Genomic DNA, 13,384 nt, shown 5'->3' on the forward strand with positions numbered 1-13,384 from the left:
AGGTTGATGGGTCGAATCCAGGGGTAGGCAACCTTGGCTCTTTTATGGCTCGTGGACTTCAATTCCCAGAATTCCTGAGCCAGCCACGCTGAGGGAAAAGGGAGGGGTTTCTAAGCTGAGCCATGCTGGCTCAGGAATTCTGGGAGTTGAAGTCCACGAGTCATAAAAGAGCCAAGGTTGCCTACCCCTGGTCTAATCGTTTGTCTGAGACACGTGTCTGCAGTTTCAGAATGTTTCTTTTGACTTGGCAGTTTGCCCAGAATTGTTCAAGTGGGGAGAGGAGAAATGAGACACAGAAAAAAAAACTTTTTCTTTGGTCTTTTAAATTTGGTTTGGCTCCTCTCTTAAATAGTGCTTTTTCTGAGGGTGTAAAGTCGCGTGCTTCACAGAGAGACGGACACAGAGCTGGGTAACGTTGCGTTTATTCAGGAACAGAACCAATCTGGGCAAAAGGGGATACCTGGCGTCTATTTGTACCTGCCCAGGTGAATCACATCCAATCAATTCAAACCTGGGCTTCCCGCCAGTGCAGGTGGCCAATAGGTTTGAACCCTGGCTTCCCGCCAGGGCTGACCATGCCTGGGGCTGTCAACAGCTTGAGCCATTCAGGCTTTTCCCGCGTAAACGGTTATAGCCCGGAGCTGTCCAGCCTCCTGCTGTGCTGTTCATTGTGTATGCTGAGTGGCATACACTGCAGAGGGGTTCCCCCATCCTTCCTGTGATGGCAAGTTTATGGGTCTGGGTTTCCTCTGTAATATTTTCTCTTTGAAAATATTTAATTGTAAGATTTCTTTTTCCAAAGGAAATGGCCCACTTGTTTTGAGGTTTGGGATAATTCTGATGTGTCAAGTGTAAAGTGTTTCCCTTGGATGCTAATGGCTAGTCATCTCTCAGTATTTCCAACAAAGTATATTTGTGGTTTCTGTCTCCAAATCCTTTGCTTTCTCGTTAGGTGAGTGTTTTCCTCACAACTGGCAGTTATACTAGCAAGATCCAGAGGAGACATGGAGACTTCTGAAGTTTTCCAGAACATTCTGTTTCCAGAAAACGAGGTTTTGTATATACAATAAAAGTAATATTGTCAGGGAATTGGTCTGTAGGTGTCCAAATGAAGTCAGAGACACTGACAGTGACTTGTAGTTTTATATAAATTATATATTTACAGGTCACACAAAAGAAAAAAGGCGGGAAAATAGGGAAACTCCCCTTCCACACCCATAGCAACCAATCACAGCGCAGGAGCCACCACTCTCCAACCAATCAAAGCACAACCGTGTGTTCTGGCTAATTGCACAACCCCACTGCCCCAGCTACCAAATTTAAATATCAGTATTAACAGTATTACTCACAGTTATGCCTATTTTGCACTCTTTTCCTCATGAAGTAATTTGAAATTCTTAGAAAAAGAATTTAATTTAATAATTTAATAATTTAATTTGTATACCGCCCTTCTCCCGAAGGACTGAGGGCGGTGAACAGGGCAATACACAATAAAAATAGAATACAAAAATTAAAAAGCCATTAAACATTATGCCCATAATGATGATGGGAGAACTTTATTTGGCAGGGTGACGCTTTGCTAGGAAGTGTGATCAGTTTCCCTGAAGAACAACAAGAACATGGTAACTGTGGAAGACAAGCAGGTGCAAGGAAATCTGAGAAATTGTGTTTTTTAAAATTAAGTATTTAATATCTGCTGCGTGGAAGTGCAGAATCTGAGGTCTTTGTTGCATGTGGGATTGTGGCAAGGGGCACCTGCTTCCCAAGGGTCTTTGGTGGCTGAGGAGGCACAGGCACAGGAATTAACGAGCGTTTCTGCCAAGGCTGTGACTGTGGCTTGGTCAGACAATGGGATAAAGGTTTGGACGGAGGGTGTGAAGGTAGTTCTGACACAGAGGATGCTGGTGGCCTGTACTGGGGATGCAGCTGAGAGGCAGGTAGGAAGCGCAATGGTGGCTTCGGTGCAGTGATCAGAGGTTGGGAAGATGGAATAGCTGATGATTTGGGCAAAAGCTTTGCCTTTGGGATAAGATTGTCTGGAACAGGCTTTTGAGGTAGAACGGAATGGACTTTCTTGCTTGGCAGAGATGGAACGTTCTGCTGCCCCAGTGGGTGAAACACTTGCACAGACTCCATCAGTTTACAATCCAGGTTGGTCTTTGGGACTGGCTTTGGGGCTCCTTCCGCTTCTCTTCTGGGGTAGCACTTTCTGCTTTTTGCCCCACACAGGCTCACATTTTTCCTTGCTTCCTGTTTATTTTGGCTTTTAGGCTGATTCTTCTCCAAGCCTGAAGAGGTGTGGACCGTCTGAGAACCTTTGGAAGCAGAAGAGTCACACTGTTCCCCTGGCTGCTGTGGAAGAAACACAACCTTTGGGTCGTCGTGTATAGTCAGAAGTTCAGCAGGCATCTTACCCTGGAGCTGATTTTGTGGGGCTTGCAGAACAGGAGGGAATATTTTTGTTTTAGGAGCATCCGTTGCCACCTTTACAGAGATATTTTTGCAAAGTTTCTTTCTCTGCTGCCTTTTTGCCCTGGTCTTAGATGGCATTGGATGCTGAGTTTTCTCCTCCCCCTTGGATTTTTTTCACTGGAGGCTCTTCTTCAGTCCAAGGGATTTTTCTTTTCCCTTTGCCTTTTGATGAAGTATGGAATTGAGTATCTGGAAGGAATATAAGGAAAAAACTGTTCAGTGTCAGTCCGGAGTCCCTGCTATACATTGAACACATCCTTTAGGCCTGACAAATGAGGTCCTTCATGTTCTTTCCAAGAAGGTAATGATGCATTGCCCTACTCCCGCCCAGTATGAACCCAGCAGAAAGAAAGAAAGAAAGAAAGAAAGAAAGAAAGAAAGAAAGAAAGAAAGAAAGAAAGAAAGAAAGAAAGAAAGAAAGAAAGAAACTATGTTTGGAGGATACTAACCAGGTTGCTCAAACAAAAGTTGTGCTACTTTTAGGCTCCCAGCCTTCTCCAACCTCTGATTTGCGCCAGCTCTGCTATGAGGAAAGGAAAAAAGGACTGTCTTCAACCTGTGCACAACATTCCCAAAGGAACAACTTCATTCCTGGTTCACAGTATTAGAATAGGAAGTCTAAAATCTATAAGCCTGGGAATTTTCAGCAAAATTGGTTCAGCTGAAGAACACCAGGCCAGTAAGGCTCTGGATTGCCGTCTATTATTGTTTGGGGATAATTCTGAATGCATTGTCTTCTCTAAAGCCCAGAGCAACATTTCACACACCTTGAAAGAGCATGATGGCATCTGATGGGTGGCCTCCTGGAGCTTGGCCCACTGAAAGAAAGAAGTCAAGAGGTGACTCTTCAAGCAAACATGCTCTACCGTCTTTCTTCCAGCTATGGCTTCCCTTCTTAAATCTTCACCATCCTTGAAGTCCAGGATGTCATCCAAAGGATAAGAAAGGTCAGTACCTGCAGGTAATACCTGGTATAAAGTATGGTTAGCACTCGCCTTCCAACCAAGGAAGGAGATGAGGAATGTCCTCCAAATCATAGTGTAAAGATGAAGAAGGAGCTGAAGGTGAGCCCACAAACTAATGATGGCTGCTTCTTGGCTGATCCAGGGAGCCTGGAAGATGGAAGGTCTGGGCCTTCTGTGATTCCTCATCTGGGGCCCTGACCTCTGAAAGTCAACAAGAGAAACTGAGCGGACTCTGTACTATCAAAGCTGATCCTGCCTTGGTGGCTCAATCTGCCTGTGACTCCTATCAAGTTGTCCTTCAGAGCTCTATGGAAGTGGATGAAGATGCAGAAGAGGATGGAGATAGCTCTGCATTGAGTCCTGTGCATACCAGGAAGCTGGTCCTGTTTCATAAATTAATTCAAGAAACCTATGTTAAAGCATCTTGATCTTCAAGAAACATCTCTTACCCTAGCTCTAACCTATCTTAAAGACCTCCAGGAGTGGTAGCACAGGTGTCGTACATCTGTGGCTAGGTCTAATCTATGGCATTCTGGGGATGAGAGATCAAGTTCCAAGGTTGCACAAGTAGCCCTCACCTCCTGGAGGTACAACAGTTTGGAGGCTGGTGTTTCCTGGGATCAGCCGAACAGGCAGATGGGGAAGAGGAGGCTGGATCCACAGGTTGCTCAGAACTGGTGTTGCCATTCCAGAGAGGTTAGGAAGATTGCTTCCTAGAGCAGATACAGCTATGAGTATTGGGCAACTGTGAGTCGGAAGGTTCAGATTTTCCGGGGTCTCTGTGTTATGCAGCTGATCTGTAAAACACATATAAAAAGAAGAACAGAAGTCAGAAACCATATTTTCTGTTTCTATCAGAGAACATCTGTGATTCTTTTGGGGATCTAGGTCCTGATCACAAAATGTTAGGGAGGGGCTAAATACCTATTGCTGCCCCAGGCACAAAGCCATTGCCCCAGCACATGTGACCCAGAATGAAAGGGAAAGAAAAATGAGTGGCCAAGAAGGGATCCTTCTTCCTTTTACAATGTCCTTGAGGCAGATAAGGCATCTGAGGGCATCATGGAGTTTAGCCCTCAGTCACACCCTAAGCGGTTTGAGAGATGCACCCCTGCCTACATCCCGCTGACCTTAAGCTCCTTCCAAAGAAAAATAGCTGGGGACACAAAAGTAGGCACCCCCAAGGAGTAGATAGTATTCCCGGTAATGCTTCAAAGAGTACCAAACTGCCTTCTTGGCCATATACAAATAAAGCAAGGCAGTTCAGAAATAGAATTAAATATTTGTTTCTATCAAAAACTAAATTGAAAGGTATTTATTGGAAGTGGATATGAAACTCCGCTGAATATAGTGCAAAATATATGACCTCTCGGCAGCTTTCGATACCATCGACCATGGTATCTTGCTGCGACGCCTCAGGGGACTGGGAGTGGGAGGCACGGTTCTGCGTTGGTTCTCCTCCTTTCTCCAGGGTCGCTCACAGTCGGTGTTGGCAGGGGGACAGAGGTCGACCCCGAGGCCTCTCGCTTGCGGAGTCCCTCAAGGGTCGGTCCTCTCGCCTCTCCTGTTCAACATCTACATGAAACCGCTGGGCGAGATCATTCGCAGCTTTGGAGTAGGGTACCATCAGTATGCTGATGACACCCAGCTTTTCATCTCAACTCCAAACAACATCAGTGATGCCCTCGACGGGATGTCTCGCTGCCTGAAAGCGGTCCGGGAATGGATGGGGAGGAACAGGCTTCAACTGAACCCGGACAAGACTGAATGGCTGTACGTACCGGCAAGCCAGGATACTCAGAACATCCCATCCCTTAACATCGGGGACAAGTTACTACCCCCTGTTGATAGGGCCCGCAACCTGGGTGTCCTCCTTGACTCGCAGCTCTCCCTGGAAGATCACATAGGAGCTGTGACCAAGGGGACCTTCTCCCGGGTTCGACTAGTTTGCCAATTACGGCCTTATCTGGACCTGGATGCCTTACGTACAGTCACCCATGCTCTTGTGACCTCTCGCCTAGACTACTGTAACACTCTCTACTTGGGGCTGCCCTTGAGATCCACTCGGAAGCTTCAACTGGTGCAAAGTGCAGCGGCACGGACACTCTTGGGAGCCTCCCGATACTCCCATATCACACCTCTCCTCCGTGCACTGCACTGGCTTCCAGTTGCCTTCCGTGTGAAGTTCAAGGTGCTAACAATGACTTACAAAGCCCTACATGGCATGGGTCCGGACTACCTACGGGAGCACCTTCTGCCAATGTCAGCACCCCACCGTCCTGTGCGCTCCCACAGAGAGGGCCTCCTCAGGGTGCCACCACTCAAGGAATGTCGGCTGGTGGCCCCCAGGGGGAGGGCATTCTCAGTGGGTGCGCCAGCCCTCTGGAACAGCTTACCAACCGAAATCCGGATGGCCCCCGACCTCCGCACCTTCCGGCGCGAATTAAAAACTTATCTGTTCCAGCAGTCCGGCCTGGCCTGATAGCTCTAATCTGGGGTCCCAGTTTGTATTTTACTATTGTTTGTTTTCACTATTGTTCATTCTGTATGCCTACCTTATTCTGTACACCGCCCCGAGTCCCTCGGGAGAAGGGCGGTTTATAAAAACAAACAAATAAATAAATAAATAAATAAATAAATAAATAAATAAATAAATAAAAAGTCAAGACTTTCCCAAAATTGGATTTAGAGCTGGCGCTCCCTATTGGCTTTCTTCTGACTTACTTTCTTATCATGGTTTCCATTTCCTTCTCTTGTACAGCCCATTCCCAAACCTCCTCCTTTCCCCAGCGCTGCCTCCGTTATGCAATGATTTCCCTCTAACTGGATCTTCTGGGGAAAGGAGAGATTCCTTCAAAGAGCAAGATGGCCCAATTCCTACCTGCCACGATGGGGAGAATACTGTATTTCGAATGATGACAGATACAGATGCTGCCTGCTAACCACTCAGCGTCCGGTAAAAAATGGTCAATAAGGCTGGAATCATTTAAAAGGGTTTACTCCTGTCTCTACGGTAACCCTGGACATTCTGAGATGCCAAGAGAATTTCCAGAGTGGAAGCTGATGATGAAACGTGATTGTCACTGCAGAAGACAAGGAGCGCATCAGTCATGGCTATCAAGAGTTGAGCTTGGGGGAAAGAAATCATCCAGCCCTTCTTCTCACCACTCACCTTCCCTGGTAGACAATCTTCACTTTCCAAGAGGTGGGAAATAGCTTTCATTTGGGCAGCAGATGACTTCTTTATGCCTTCAGCTAACCTGAGGGAGTGAAGGGGCTAAATCCTCAGCCAACCTGCCTTGATCGTTTGGTGCTTGTCACACCGCCCTACATCTCAGGACCATCGCAAGAAAACATGGGTCACAGGGCCACCCCGTGTGCTGTAGATCTTTGGATGTTGGCAGTATCCAAAGCCTTGCGAGATGGCCTTTTATACAGCTGTGCCCAAGAGAGGGACATTGTGTGACTTTTAGACTTATCATTGGACTTTCCAAAAGCAGTGGAGTGACCTCAATCTTTGAGCATGTTCTTTTTTTGTCATTTGCCAGATATTTGGCTGTCTACCTTCTGTCTACACCTGGAATTTGGGTGGAATGTAAGTGGGATTTTCTTTTTGCATCCTGAGGTTTCACTTTCTGGATTGCCCAGAGTCATTGCTGGGAGATGGGCAGCCATACAATTAAGATGGATGGATGGACAGAGAGAGATTGAGAGAAAGAGAATCTACGCTATGTTGCGGCAATGGAGCGGAGAAGATTCCAGGTGCTGGTTATGACCTACAAAGCCCTACATGGCATGGGTCCGGATTACCTACGGCAGCACCTGCTGCCGGCATCAACTTCCCTCCGTCCAGTGCGCTCCCACAGAGTAGGCCTCCTCAGGGTGCCTCCGATCAGAGAATGTCGACTGGCGGCCCCCAGGGGGAGGGCGTTCTCTGTGGAACCGCTTGCCGGTTGAGCTCCGGATGGCCCCCGACCTTCGCTCCTTCCGGCACGATTTAAAAACTTATTTATTTGAACAATCTGGCTTGGTCTGATGGGTTTGGGGTTGGATTTAGTTTTAACACACTTTTATTATTGTATTATATTGGGCATAATTATTTAATTCCTTTTAACTCTTTTTTAACTTTTGTATTTACATTTTGATATTTATTGCCCTGTACACCGCCCTGAGTCCTTCGGGAGAAGGGCGGTATAAAAATTTAATAAATAATAATATGTCTAAAATTAAAATGTGAGAACTTTATTACTTGCGTACAATGAAGCATTACAGTTTAAAGTTTGGGGATCAAAAGATATTGGTGGGTATTCTTTCTCATTTCTGCAGCATAAAATATAAGCTGAATTCCTGGTGCCTGACTAATTGGGAACATCCATGTTGTTTTTTTGGCAAGAGTATAGATGTTCTTCTCTACTGCCCTATTTTGCTTTCTATTTTATTTTCCATCCATCTCAAGAGCATCAAGATGGGAGGGGGTTGGGTTTTTATTACTTTTAAATGTGTTTTAATCTATTTAAGAGTTCTGGGCACTTGTTTAATCTTTTTTAATTTTTGTATTCTGTCTTTTTAACATGTATTGCCCTGTTCACCGCCCTGAGTCCTTCGGGAGAAGGGCGGTATACAAATAAAATTAATAATAATAATAATAATAATAATAATAATAATAATAATAATAATAATAATAATAATAATAATAATAATAATAACAACAACAACAACAACAACAACAACAATAATAATAATAATAATAATAATAATAATAATAATAATAATATCTGCTGTGGATTCTTTGCTGCTCTGAGCTTGGTTGTTTTCTTGCAGACTTTTCATTTCCAGACTAGGTAACACAAACAGTATTATCCATACAGGTATACCCTGAGCTAGAAATACAGGTACGAACATTTATTTAGTGAATTTTCACGAAAACTAATTTATCCAGAAAGGGTACTTACGTTAGAAATTCAAAACTGCGGCCTGTGGAGCATGCAACTTGAATTCAGCGTCTGCTGCTGTGGCGGCCATGTTTAATTCTGTGACTTGCATGGACTGTTTGGCTTATGAAGCAGGCGGCCCTTTTGTCCCTCGTCACATGGGCAAATAGGCACCGACCTTCGTTCATTTCGCCGGGACCTAAAAACCTGGCTCTTTGAGCTATCTGGTCTGGACTGAGGGGTTTAATGTTTTTAAATTGTGAATTAATTTTTGCGGCTAGACCAGGGGTGGGCAACCTTGGCTCTTTTATGACTCGCGGACTTCAACTCCCAGAATTCCTGAGCCAGCATAGCTGGCTCAGGAATTCTGGGAGTTGAAGTCCGCGAGTCATAAAAGAGCCAAGGTTGCCGACCCCTGGGCTAGACTTAATTTAATTTAATTTTAATTTTATATTGGATTGTTTTTAAATTTTGCCTTGTAAACCGCCCTGAGTCCTTTGGGAATAGGGCGGTATATAAACCAAATAAATAAATAAATAAAATAAATAAATTTGGGGGGGGGGGGTTTGGTGCTGGTAGAAATCTGCTGCTTCCTGGGCTTCAGGACTAGAATTGCTTCTCTAAGTATTTTATTATTATTATTATTATCAGATTATTACTCTATAGTGCTTGCAAATTGTTTGCATGCACTTTGAAAACTGCTCTTCTTTTTATGTACTCCCTAAGCATTCTGTAACGTTGTGTTTCCTTGCTTTTATTTTGGAGATTAGCATATATTAATGTAGTTTGTAGGTTTTAAATTTAAATTGCCTCCAGTAGTTGCTGGTGCCTCATTACTGAAAGCTTTTAAGAAAAGACTGGATAGGCATTTATCAGAAATACTCTCTTTATGACAGCAGTGGGATAGACTAAATGATCTCAAGGTGCCTTCCATCTCTGTTACTGTTGCGAGCCGAGAGTTCTGTAAACCCCTCACACATCTCCTTCTGAGTGCCTGGCTGGAGACTCTTAAACTAATTAGTGGCCATTGCAAAAATTTTTTGCAAAAGGGAGAGTTAGGCAGCCTGCTTGCACGCCTGAGCAGAAGGAAACAGCTGATGGGTGGCAGACAATAGGGAAGGCCTCTCAGTTCAGGCAGATATCAATTAATAAAGCGGAGGAAATATTAACTCAGGTCTTTGTTAATGTAACGATCAATTTGATTTAATTAATGAATTTCATTTTAAAAATTTGTAAAATTGAGTCTGATTCATTTGCTGATTTTTTTTTACTTATGAACCTAATGGGCAGGCTCCATTAGGTTTGTACCTCGAGGACTACCTGTATTTCTCTTTTTATCAGATATCTGGTGACACTGAGTAGCAATCAGCCTCCTCCAAACGTGAAGTTTTGTTCAAGTATTCGATCAGGGAATGAGTCTGAGTAAGTGTGGTTCTTGCTCACACTCGCCACCTTCCTTGCCACCCTCCCCTTTGTTTCAGCCTCCTCTGTACTTCCAGGTGAGGCTAACAGTGATTTACTCTTAATGTGGGAATGGAAAAGGGAGGGAGAGAAGAAGGTGTCGTGAGAAGAGAATAGCAAACTCCCCTAGTGACATCTCAATGAGGCTTCTTTGAAAGCAGAGGCCCATCTTCTCTTCTGACTGAATCTTCTGAACTGAAGGGGCGAAGGAGATGGGGGCAGGGTATTGGGCTTCTCCCCAACCTCCATGGAGCCCTTCTGCAAGCTCTACTCTTGAGTAAGGCTACAATAGGAACATGAGGAGGAAGCAGAGTGAATGGCCTAAGATACTTATCACAGCTGGGCAAGCTGAGCGGCCAGGTCCTCTCCCGCTCATCAGATTACCGTCTTTGAGGAGCTCAGAGGTCCCTCCAACTGAGACCTTACTCATAGGTTGCTCTCTTTCACCTCCAGGGGTGTTTCCTCTGTGGAGGCAATGCTGTATGCCTCGTGGAGGGAGAGGAGGGACTGCCTTCAGCTCATCCCAGGGTCAGTTCACTTCTGGGGTCTCCTCTGGCTGAGGGGGGTACCACAGCAGCACATCTAATTAAAAATTCTAGAATAAGATAATGACAAATGACAAATAAAATCTATTTTTGAAATCATAATTTGGTATATACCTTCCTATCAATTGCACATAAACAAGAGCACAGCCTAAGCTATAATGTCATATTCATCCTTAAATTGTGAAAGCTTATAGTTATTAGCTTCTAAAATGCAACAGGGTGATAACTGCATAAGATTTTGTGCATTTATTTTATAACATGTTTATAATGGATTATTCATCATCTTCCAGTGAATTCTAGTGTGGCTGTACAGGATCTAGCTACCTGCACTGTGACTGTGGTCCGCACATCTTTAAGCAACCACTGAAGATAAATAGTATGAGAACAGCCAGGATACTTACTAATTATCGGGAAAATACATTTTGTTCGAATGCCTCTGTGAAAAGAACAGTGGAGAAGGGCGTGTCCAGAGGTTTCCACCTCTCGAGAATCACAGGGACAGAGTCTTTCAGCCAGTGGGATCCCTTTACATCTGTCAACTGTCCAGTTGGCAGATCCAGAAAAAGATACTCCTGGGACATTATTTTACCAAGAGTATAAACTTTACTGAATAAAGCATATTGGCACAGACGAAGCAAAACCAGCTCTGGGTTTCCCGCGCAAAAGCTAGCAGAGTTGATTCCCCCCTTTCCCTGTGGGCCACCCACAATCCATTACATCACTTCTGTTCATTTCGTTACGGGAAACCCGTGAGCCACGCTAGTCCACCTGCCCGATGTGTCCTTGAGTTGGGCACTCTCTCAAGGGAACAGACGATGCTCAGATGCAACTGCCTCCCCACCCTTGCTGTTGTGATTCAGGGTCAGCCTGTGGGTTCGGCAGTTGGGTCGGACGACTCAGAGGAGGAGGAGGGGGGTGTTGAAGAGCTTGCTGAGGGGATTGGACAGCTCTATGAGAGCCCCCAGCCAGGCCCCTCTCATCTGGTCACAATGCAGACCCAGCTGTGTGAGCCTGACAGCGTGGATGAAGATGACCCACAGCTGGCCCTGTTCAATGACGCCCGACGCAGGAGGCAGTCAGTCAGGAGTTTAGTTTTAGTTTTTTAGTTTTATTAAATTTAGTTTTTATTAAATTTAGTTTTATTAAATTTTTATACCGCCCTTCTCCCTAGGGACTCAGGGCGGTGAAACAGAGTAAACAGAGGAAGGCAATGGGGCACCTCGGAAGGAGGCAGAGTGAGGCCACGCCCTGAACTGTATTTAAGGGGAATGCGTGGGAGGGCTGGTTTGCTGAAGGCAACCGTTTGGATAGTTCCTGCTTCTTAGCTCGTGTTTTATGGTTGGTGTCTTGTCTTGCTCTGTTTTATGTGAATAAATTTGGCAGGCTTTATTCCAGCCTCTTGCCGTTTGTAAAGGGGTTGTCCCTGCTTTTGCTGCAGGGCCGGTAGCGGGCTGGTACAGAACACTTGCTTTCCATCCCCCCTCCCCGCTTTCCTTTGTCAGGCTGTGAGCAAAGCAGAATATAGGTGAACATGCGAATCAGTCTCGACAGCATCCAGAACAGCTGAAAGGAGCATGTGAGATTTGTGTGTCCTGTTTGGTAAGGAGTTTCACCTGGAGGGACCCTGGATAAAGGCTTTTTCTTCTCCCCCCCTCCCTGTGGAATATCTTCCCTTCCTTGACAAGAGACTGGCTCCATCCTTGATGTCCTTTTGAAAGTCCCTCAAAGACCTGGTTGTTTCGACAGACTCAGGTGTCTGACAGAAATGGGGATTTCATGAGATGGCTACACTTCCTTGCAAGGACAGAATGAAAGACGGAAACTCTGTGTCGCACAAGGTTCATCTTAAATGGCAAAGAGCCTTTTAAAAAAGCGAACTCACACAATTCCTGCCATGATAGGAGGGTTGGACTAGAAGGCATCCAAGGCCCCTTCCTGCTCTGTGATTCTATCTTTTCTGGAGCGAGGACTTGGCCATTAGAAAAAATGTACTTGTTTCTATATCTTTAGAGAATTCTGCACCATTCTGATTACCAAGCACAAAGCAAGCAACACCTGTAGAAATATAAGGGTTTAGGAAATGAATCCTATGGCTAAAGGTGTGAAAAGGGATATTTTTGTCCTCTACTCATATTGGGGGGGAAATTTCAGCATTTGTTATATCTTGACAGCAGACTGAGAAAGACTATTTTGGTCATTGCGTTCCATTCCCTGCCTGGAGGAGGAAAGGAACCCTCCCGTTTCCTATCTATAATTTCTATAAAAAAATTATGCATGGAAGTACAAACTAGTGTACATTTTAGCATGTGTCTGTGCTTTGACTTCAGTGCTGCTGGTTCAAATGTATTGAAAAGTCCAACCCAGACTGAATCCTGTAACATTATCCTGGGACACATATATTTGCCTTCATTCAGTTTCATAGTAATCGTGTTCCACTGATTACCGTAAATGTTGCTTTTAGTGTAAACTCTGGGCAGAGTAGGAGATCTTGCTGGGCTGCCTGCTTCTTTTCCTAGAACCTGTGCATCATGAGTGTCTCTGTGTGTCTCTCTCTCTGTGTGTCTGTCTGTCTGCCTCTGTGTATTTGTGTGTGTATCTATGGGGCCAAAGTCTGCAGCATATTTGTAACCTTGCACCCATCACTTTGGGACTCCCAGGATGTACATGTCAAGATGGCGATGACTGATTAAACTGCTGGCTGTCTTATCATAATTTTCGTAATTGTGCTATTCTGTTCATCAACTTTATTTGGTTGATCATAGTCGGTGACCATAGAGTTGTTTTCAGCACAATTAACTTGTATTCTCTTCTGTACATGAAATGAATATTGGAGGCTTCTTATCACCCACCCACTCCCTCGTTTTCCATGCAAAGATATATTTCATAATTTGAACAAATTAATGGACCAAACTTTCTGGTCCTCAAGTATATCTGTTGTTCCAATCTACAGATGCATTTTATGTTGTTCCATATGAATAAATATGGGTTGAAGAACGTTGTTGTGTCATCT

This window comes from Vipera ursinii, assembly GCF_947247035.1.
Source record: "Vipera ursinii genome assembly, chromosome: 8".
NCBI classification, from domain to species: domain Eukaryota; kingdom Metazoa; phylum Chordata; class Lepidosauria; order Squamata; family Viperidae; genus Vipera; species Vipera ursinii.